Consider the following 10,014-nt stretch of genomic DNA (forward strand, 5'->3'; position numbering starts at 1 on the left):
TCCGATCTTTTCGAAAAAAATATTTTGAATTTTTTTAAATCAAGACTAGCATTTTAAATAAGCGCAATATTCAATGTTTGGCCAATGCCGAACGACCTCGGAATCGATGTGACAGAAAAATAAATAAAATAAGTACCAGCCTTAGTACTTTTTAAATATTTCCTTTGTTATTTCAATATTTTTCACGTTTTGTGAAATTAAGTGTGTTCGAATAGTGGTTCTCGTCAAATTTGTTATTTTTGAGCGTAAAAAAATACTTTGCAGGCTTTAGAACAGGGGTGGCCAAAGTATGGCCCGCGGGCCAAACGTGGCCCACGAGGTGATTTTTTGTGGCCCGTGGACCCATTTTGAATGATCACGTAAAATGGCCCGTTGACCACTTGTAAAGTGATTTTATCCTGTTTTTAAATTAAGGTTTATTCTAAAAAAAAATATGCTTGTCTTTTATATTTTTTGTTAATAAAAAGCTGATGACTTATAAGTATTTTGATCCCCATTTTAGGACGCACATATTATGTCAAAAAATCCTTTTGATTAAAACAATTTCACACGGTTCAATGTGAGTGAAACTAATAAATATCGTGAAAACTTTCATCAAACATTTTTGAAAATATTTATAAAACGTTCAAATTTGACTTAGGTAGAAATCTGTAATTGTTCTAAAAAAATAAGTATTCTAGATGAATTTGAAAGTCGTTATGACCCTTTTATGAACTGACCCTCAAACTAACTTTACACTTAGAAACCGGGATTCGAACTCATGACAGTTAGATAACGATTCGTCGAATCTTTTTTTTTTGAAAATAATGATTTTAGTTTCACTTTACGGTTGCTTAAAACAGTTTCTATGATTGAAATTCTAGCTCTAAAAGATTTTTCATTAGTCACACTCGGTTTAAAGATAAAATTACCCCGTTACATAAATTGATCAGTTTACATGTCACCACTTTGAAATATAAATACAAAACTATTATTTGTAATTACCGAAAATATTCAAAAAATAAATAAAAAATCAACTTATAAATGTATTTTCCAGTCTTTTAAATTAAAATTATTTAGTAAATCTGGCCCGCAAGCTCAATTTAGCTTTAAATTTGGCCCGGCCTCCAAAAACTTTGAGAACTCCTGCTTTAGAATACATTATACAACGTTTATCTTTATACTTTTAATCAGATCAAAAGACCTCTTTTTATTTTAATTTTTTTTTAGAAAACCAAACATTATTTTTCTACTTTATTGGGTGTTTTTAAGAACCCACCAGAAGAAAAGGTATTAAAAGCGCAAAATGGAAAAAAATAATACTTTATAAGAAATTTAAAAAAGCTCCAGAATTGAAGTCTTCTAATCTTCTCAGAAATTTTGAATTTTAAGACCACAGATTCGATACAAATATTTCCATAATTCATTGATTTTTTTTGCAAATAAGTAAATTAGAGAAAAATTTTGCTAATTTTTGTTAGAGAAATTTAAAATATTATTCAGAAGATAACAATGAACAAAAAATCAACGTAAATATGAAAAAAGTATAAAAATGTTAAAAATTTAAAATTTTCAAATTCAATTTCGGTCGCATTGAACTGAAGTAATTCGAAATAATATTTTGATAAATAAATAAAATTATTATTAAACTACACGCCATTTTACAACTAATTCCTGTACGTTTTTATTTCACAAATCAGAGGCGTTATACCATTGTTTGTTGGAAATCCAAGCTATATTTTCTAAAACTTCCTAAAAACAACTTGTTGAAAAATTTATATTTTTGCATCCAAGTAAAAATAAAGTAAATCTACCGGTACCGGTCCGAGGCGGAAGCGTTACCACTTAGCTACGTGGCTCGGTCAATCCAAGGAAAAAAAATAAAATAAGTCTCAAAATTAAGGAAAATAAATAAAAAATTAATATGGTTTATGTTATATCCTCGACTAAGCTAAAGTACACTTAGAAACATTATTGTATTAAATCAAGTAAAAAATACAAAAGTGACTACAAAAACAAAGATAAGTGAATATATATCAGGCAAAAAAAATATTAAAAATAGAAGTTAAGTTTTTCATAGTAAAGTTTTTCTTAACCTCCTAAATACGGGTAACAAAACAAAATTTGATTTTAAAAATTAGGTATGCTCAGGAGCAACTTGATTGATTTAGTACTTCTTACGTTGATTTAACGTTTAAAAGCACCTGTAAAATACTTCATCTAATCACGGATTAAAAACATTTTTTCCAGGGAGCGTAGACGAAACGCAAAATTGTAACCATTTGCGGCAATTCCGAACACATACTTGACTTCACTTTATAAAACATACCTTTTCGTAGAGAATTGCTCGCTTACCGTGTCCACTGGGAATGTGTGTTCAGTTCATGCCATCCAACCCGACTTTAATCCTCCTCGTTGGTGGTACGGCAAAAGCTTACGATCTGCTCGTTTACAGTCCCCACCTCGCGGGACGATTCTCGTTTCGTTTCAGTACTCCTTTGCGTCGGATTTCACTTATCATGTATTACTTTTTTTTTTCGATGGGTCATAATCAAAACTGTTTCACTCACTGATTACTTGTCGCAACGTCCACTGGAATTCTAATTGCTCCAGGGCAATTAATACAACAGCTCAAAGAATCGTTCAACGTCACACTGCTATGCTGCACACAACTTGTTCAAGGGAGCAGCACCCAACGCCCAGCCCACTTACAGTTATGCCATCCGGAAGTTGGCCATTCCCGGCGTGCACCTTTTATCAACAATCTTCGTCACCTTTCTTCCCACAGCACAGCAGCTGATAACAGCCAAGACCATGCACACAAACACAACCGTAAGCACTTGCACAGAGCACTTGAAGTGATACTAAGCAGAGCAAACAGTGAGTGATTCTTCTTCCTGTCCTATGCTGCTGCTGCTGCTGCTGGTGCCGATGGTCTATCCGATGGGTGGTGAAATCGAACTGAAACTGCTATGACGTGCTAGTACGCTGTGAGGACCGCGCCATGAACAGCAGGTAGGTAGGTAGAAGAGAGCCGACCGGAGAAGGAGAGCGAGCGACCGAAAGAAGCCCCCAACCATCACTAACACGCACGTCGTCGTCGTCGTCGAAGCCATGCCGAGTTATGGAACAAGCGGTTCGAAATAATATACTCTACTCTCCGTTGTTGGCCCAGCGAAATTACGACGACAGAGGTATGGTATACGTGCTGCATACTATGCTTGCTTGTACTCGGACGATGATGGGGCCCGTTGTCTTCGGGGCAGTGCGATGTTTTAAGGTACGGTGGCGTGAGTTGGGAAAATTCAAAGCCAGATTTTAGATTTTCAGGCACTATAGATCAAAAGATTTCCCCCAAAACATATAAAAAATTTCAAAAATATAAAATACATATTTTGGAAATTCATCTTAAAGTACAGTACTTGTTCGATAACTGGGCTGAGAACGTAGTCCAGTCACCGAATACTGCTCGCTGACTGGGCTGAACAAAAAATTACGAGGGGACCACCGATGCATAATATTTTTTGATGAAATATTAAAATAAAAGTTACTCAAATTAATTTTCAATTCTTGATTTTCATATTTCTTTAATTGTAACATGAAATTAAAAAAAAAGCTTGAACAAAGTTTTTGTATTTGTTAAAAAATATTTTTGCATCCATTAACCCCTCGGTCATTTCGGTTTGTTTTGGTTTTTTGACATTTGTCTGCTTTTTAACTGGGCTACGGCCCAGTTATCGAGCGCCCAGTTAAAAAGCAGCACAGTTAAACAGCGCCCAGTTACCGAACAACTACTGTAAAAGTTGATCAGAAAAATCGGATTTTTTTCCGTGTACCTTTTTTCCGAAATGTTCAACCTACAACTGTGCCGAAGACACTCAATCAATCAGAAAATCCCTTCTCAAGATGGAGAATTTCATACATTTACATAGCCATTTTGTTTGATCAGACTTCAAAATTGTATGGAGACATGCATGGAAAAATTTATGATGAAAATTTACTTTTTTTTGACAAACAATAAAATATAATAATCGCGAAAAAAGAATGCAAAGTCGAAGAAAACTACTCCTTTAGCAAAAAAAAAATAGCTTTTGTTTTTGTTTTAAACTAATTTAAACAATAATTATAAAAAAGAAATCAACACAGAAAAATAAATTTTAATTGTTTTCAGTTCATTGCATGTTCACTCCCATTACAGGGTGACCACTTAAATCTAATTTTCAAATTTCTGACATTTCCAGAATGCTCAAAATTTAATAATAGGCATTTCTTATCTCAATAATGATTTCAAACAAAAAAACTCTTTATAAGAGAAGTGAATATAAACCATAAAAAATAATCTAAGTGAACTTAAAAAATATGATACAAAAGTGACCAATCTTTTGTAATCTCTGAGTCTGACAACCTATATTGCGCGTATTCCCGAAAAAGACACGCGGCATACCAGCCTCGAAACGACGCGCCGCACTCTCGGCAAATGCGCGCTGTCAAATCCCATACTGTGCGTTTTGTTTTTGTTGATCTTCTTCTTCGAATTGCATGGCATTGTTGCCGGTAATTTTTTTATTGCATCAAAAGTGCAGAAAATCGCTGGCAACAGTGTCTGCGGCACATTCTGAAATGCCGCGCGGCGTGTACTTTCGAGAGAAACGCACAATAACTAAGAAAATATTAAAAAAAGGAATATAATTATTTTGATTCAGAGTAGAAACATAAACAATTCTAAAGTTTTTTTAAAGGTCCTATTAGCTATTATGTTTCATAACTGGTGTTTTTTTTTAAAGGTCAATAAACCAAATTTCAAGTTTTGCTTTTGCGTGTTTTTGAAACCGCCTTGAGTCAGGGGTATTAAAAAACACTCAAAAAACAACTGAAAATTTGGTTTATTGGACCTCTTAAAAAAAAAAAAAAGATATGTTTATAGGACTTTAAGAAAAAGCTGTAGGATTCTAGAGATTGTGTTTCATATGTTTATAGGACTATTTAAAAAAAGCCCTAGAATTTAAAAAAATAATGGTTCGCTACACAGCATTGCCTTGACGTTCTCGATTGCGAGATTCCTACTCGAAACTAGGTGGACGAAGGCTTTATTGTTGAGGCAATTGCAAACCTCTTTTGACACCTAAGCTTTCATCCACCCCGGGATTCTATGATATCTTGGAATACGTTGAAAAAAATGTTTTAACAATGTTCTCTTTTTAATTTTGTAAGTTTTGATATTTAATTTTTGAATCCATGTGGATTTTTATAATTGTCAGAATTTAAGTATTCTATTAGTATAACTTTTCATTAAAAAATTCAGTTTTATAAGATTCCATGTTTTCCACTGATTTTAAGCGAAGAGACAATTTCTTTAAACAATTTTGCAATAACTCATCATCTCTTGATTTTTTTTTATTTCAGTATTATATTAAGTTTTCGAAACGTAAAAAAGAACGAACGAACAAGGTTATGATTTTATCATTTATTTAAGTTTCCCGATAACTTAAAATCAAGCTTTATCTATACACTGAAAGCTCGAACATGGTAATTTTAAAAACATTTGCTAAAAATGCTGCTTATAAAATTAACTGTGGCTTTTTGGTGAAAGTAAACGCAAATATGGTGCAATGTACCATGCTTCCACAAAATTGCATGGTAGCAATTAAAAAATCATTATCATTCTTTCCATATTGGAGTGTTAAAATTACCATGCCGCTCTCAATATAGTAAAAATGACTTCGTAAATCAGTCAATCCAAGCACGCAATGTTTTCAGCAAAATAACGTCGGAGCGTGTTCTCAATTTAACCCTACAATATGGTAGCAACTACCATGGTTGGGTTTTTTGTGTAGTAGATAATTCACCCATACTCACAAAAAAATAAAGGACAACATTTGGAAAATACACTTGAAATTACTTAATGAATTTTGTTAAACAATTAAAAATATTTACTGGAAAAAAAAGACAAACTCAAGTTGGAATCTTTTTTCAAATATTCAACTTATGCGACACAATGAAAAAGAATCGTAAGTCTACGCTGACCATCTTTAAAATTAGGCTCTATTTTTATATTAGTTAATACATTAGTCTATAAAAGTTTTTCATTACCTTTACCTCTTGTTTGATGAATAATAAAGAATTAGCATTTTGACAGCTATTTCGCAAATTCCTAGACAACAGGCAACTTTTTAACAAAACCTGCAGCGTTATAAGGTAGCTGGGAAGGCCAGCTATGTTTAACACTTCGAGTTTTGTGAAAAAGTGATTCATGAAACAGTATTATGAGAATCTGTGTGAAAGGCAACCAAAAATTATTAAGATTCTAAAAGTCTTTAATAGCGTTTGCATTCTCAAATATAGTGAAATAGTGAATAGAACTTCAAACTTAAAGTTAGTTACTAAAGTAGAACATAGTGAATTTAATTTGAAAATTGTACAAAATATTAACAAATTATTCAAGAGGTAAAGAAAAATTTTCAAACATTCTTTCCGACTTTTTGACAAAAAAAAATTGCAAATACCCGATTTTTGAAGGATTTAGGCGAATTACCGATTTTTTCCAGATTTGAGTAGCCACCCTGCCATTAGAATTTTGAACCATTTTCGAACCATTTAAAATTTCAAAAAAATGGTAAAGGAAATATTTTAATGCATTTACTTAAAAAAATATTTTTTAGAAAATTGAGATGATTTGAAAAAAAAATGATTTGCTTTCTAATTTTTTGAAGCAATTTCTTAGGTTGAGAAAGAGACAAAAACTTTGAAAATAAATTAAAACAAGAGATAACTAACACTAAAAAATTGCTTTACTAAACATAATTTACATATTTTTTGCAACCAATGATGAGCTTGTTGTTATTGTTGTTGTTGTCGTCAGTACTTGCCGCGCTGTTGGGAGGTATTCCTTTTTGCTGTTGTGTCTCGCGGCGATGCGCTTTCTGCGTTATGTGTATGTGTGAGTGTGTTTTTGTGCACGCGTTCCAACAACTCACTCTGTCCCACCACTACAAACACCCGCCACCCATAAACGAGACGGGATTCCGCAAACGTTGTCTCTTTTCTTGCTTCTTCTTCTGCTACTCCTTCGTCGTCGTAGTAGTCGTCGTCGTAATCACACTCGTCGTTCAAACCATTTTCCATTCACTTTGGCCAGCACGACCTCTCTCTCCCCCGCACTCCACCTCACTCTTTCTCTCTCGCACACACCACTCTGGAATCCGCCTGAGAGCAACAGTTTGGCCCCAAAAAAAACTTTCGAACCCAAAATTCGACCCTTGCCGGGATCGACTTCCACCCACAAACAGCACACCTACCTAGACATGAGCACGGTGAACATTCTACGCACGGCCTGGAACAACACAGCGCTCGGAAATTCGCACTTTTCAAGCCACTTTGGACGCGCGACCCGACACCCAACTCGAAACTTCGGCCCGATACAGAGGAGAGATTCCAAATGTAATGCAAACGCGACGACGACACGACCGCTTGCGGTGCACAAACACAATCACACGCAAAGTTTGACGATGTGGTTGTGTGTTAAACACATCGCGTGCACGGTCAAGTTGGCTGCTGTGAAAAGAGAGTTTATTTGTTGAGAAGTGAGAAGTAAGTAGCAACAATTGTAGGCAATTTTGAGGAACTGCTATGCACGAAAAATCAGTTTCAACAATTTTTCGAACTCTGGAAAACTTTCGAAAGAGCCTTATTTTGGTCTCGTGCATAAACCACGTGGCTTTTTTAGGGAGGAAAACCAAGCCCCATACACCAAATGTTGAAATTGTGTATTGAGAAAAGTCACGTGGTTTATGCATGATTCCTTATGGATTTGGTAGTTTAGGGCCAGTATCCTCCTCAAAAGAAAAGGGGTCAAGAAACAGCGTCAAAAACAACAGAACAAAAGAGACGATTTCTGGGGGTCTATCTTCACCCTTCAGGCTTGCATTAACTACTGCTGCTGCCCATTTGAAATCTACATTGAGCATTGTGCGCACTTGGTTGTTTTTTGACCCATTTCCGGCGTACTGGCCTTAGAGTCGTGCGTAAACATGGTCCTATAATTTTAAATAATTCAAAGTAAAACATCAAATCTGACGAAAAAATATTAGCAAGCAATTTTCGCCCACACCCTAGCATACACCTATAAGTTGAGTTACTATCATAGTTATTATCATTTTTAGTCTATTTTATTATCCTTTTATTCAATGCATGTGTAGAAATAGAGTCGACTCTTCTCGATATCAATATCGCTCCATCTGTCACTTTTTTTTTGAATCCCTTCAATAGCATGCTTTGATTTTTTTCGTTCAGTGTTACTGACCTACAAAAAATGACAAAAATGACTGCACAGGGGAGCATAAAGTTTGGGGTCCCCAAAAACACAAAAAATGAAATAACAAGCCATAATCTCAACATTTGAATGTAAAAAGTGTTTTAAAATGCATGTTACACAAGTTCAGTGGTTTTGAAATCATTAGTTTTGAGGAAAATAAAGGTCCTACATTTACAAAAGGGATCAGGGATACCTTAAAACTAACTTATAAACTATATAAAGAGCGGATCAATGCAGCTGGAGACAGCAATGATTTTGAGTAAAGTTTTTGTCAAAAGCAAGTCCAAGATATTTCACTGGATCCTCCCACTTTAAAATTACCTCATTCAGCTTTATAACTTTTTGGTTTGAGAAAATCAGAGTTTTTGCAGCATTTGGAGTAATTTTCCATTCTTTCAAATAAGAATTGAAAATATCCAAGCTTTTTTGTAATCTTCTTGTGATGACACGAAGGCTTCTACCTTTGGCGAAGATGCTTGTGTCATCAGCAAAAAGTGATTTCTGACATCCTGGGGGCAAATTAGGCAAGTCAGAAGTAAAGCAGATTGCACTTGAATTGCAATGGGGGGGGGGGACAAAAACTTTTTAAAATAGACAAATCCAGCGAAAGCTCAACGCTGCTTTTTGATGGTGAGAGATTTGACAGCTCCCATACTAAATGTCTCGGTTTTCATACTTTTTGTTAATTTTCTTTTAAAATAAAATACTTAACATATGAAAACTATATATTTTTTGGTGCCCAAAATTCCTGCTGAATCGAATGGTGTACTTATCTCAATTGCAAATTTTTCGAACAGTTTTTATTTTAAAAATATTCTAGAAACATTTTGTGCACCTAATCAATCAATACTTTTATCATAAAAAATCATTTTATTGCTTAAAAATTGAGTTTTCCTGAGCTCCCATGTTCAAATACATGGAAGCTGTCATTTCTAACACCATTGGCCACCTAGCGGCCATTTCAAACTGGATACGTCTATATATTTGTACCAGCTTTATTTTTGCGACAAAATCATAAAGCAAATGAATTTTAGAAAACGGGATTGAAAAAATAGCAAACAAAAAAACAAATTTAGCGAGCAGCAGCTCTGGCTGGGGTGACGTTGTCCTGAAGCACTCACAAACACAACGAAAGAGAGAGCTTTCATTCAAACTTTGACAGATCCGTTTGAGCTTTGACCACGCATACAGGGAAGCATATTTTAGTACAGGTTGATTGATGCTGCATGGTTCTGAATGTGTTTGGTCTAGTTAAGTTGGGCATTTAAAAGATTTTTGTTTTACCTTATTTTATTTGCATTTTCATGATTCATGATCGTGATACGATACAGTACATTACAAATTCACTGAAATCTGCACTGCAAAAATCTTAAGTAAATGAAAATATAAAAAAACAGTGGTGCAATTTCCAGTAAATATTAACTGAAAAAGCATTCTTAACACTGTAACGTACGAAAACACCGTTTTACTATTTAGTTAAGACATTTATTCCGTGCCGCGAAAACGTGTGTTGACACAAGCGATCTCTCACGTCGACTCGCCCTGGCTGCGTACTTCTGTCCGCTCGACTGACAGGCACGAGGGGCGACTCAATGCTCATCCTGACTCCTACGTCACACCCCCGCACTAAGCTAATAATACATTTTTAGATTGAATGAAAATATGTGTGGTCATTGATCAAATCCGAATCAAAGGCTGAAGTCTGAAACAGAAAAAGCCCTCGG

At 34.7% G+C, this 10,014-nt stretch overlaps 1 protein-coding gene across 1 annotated transcript in view; it reads right to left on the reverse strand.

Annotated features, from left to right (window-relative positions):
* LOC6037539 (rap guanine nucleotide exchange factor 2) overlaps nucleotides 1–7,445 on the reverse strand; it is an 80,087-nt gene extending 72,642 nt beyond the window's left edge. Inside the window, 1 exon segment of the mRNA XM_038257786.1 lies at nucleotides 7,275–7,445. The gene's annotated coding sequence lies outside the window, so the exon portion shown is untranslated.
* Nucleotides 7,446–10,014: the final 2,569 nt, after the last annotated feature.

Source organism: Culex quinquefasciatus, chromosome 2 (assembly GCF_015732765.1).
Source record: "Culex quinquefasciatus strain JHB chromosome 2, VPISU_Cqui_1.0_pri_paternal, whole genome shotgun sequence".
Classification (NCBI taxonomy): domain Eukaryota; kingdom Metazoa; phylum Arthropoda; class Insecta; order Diptera; family Culicidae; genus Culex; species Culex quinquefasciatus.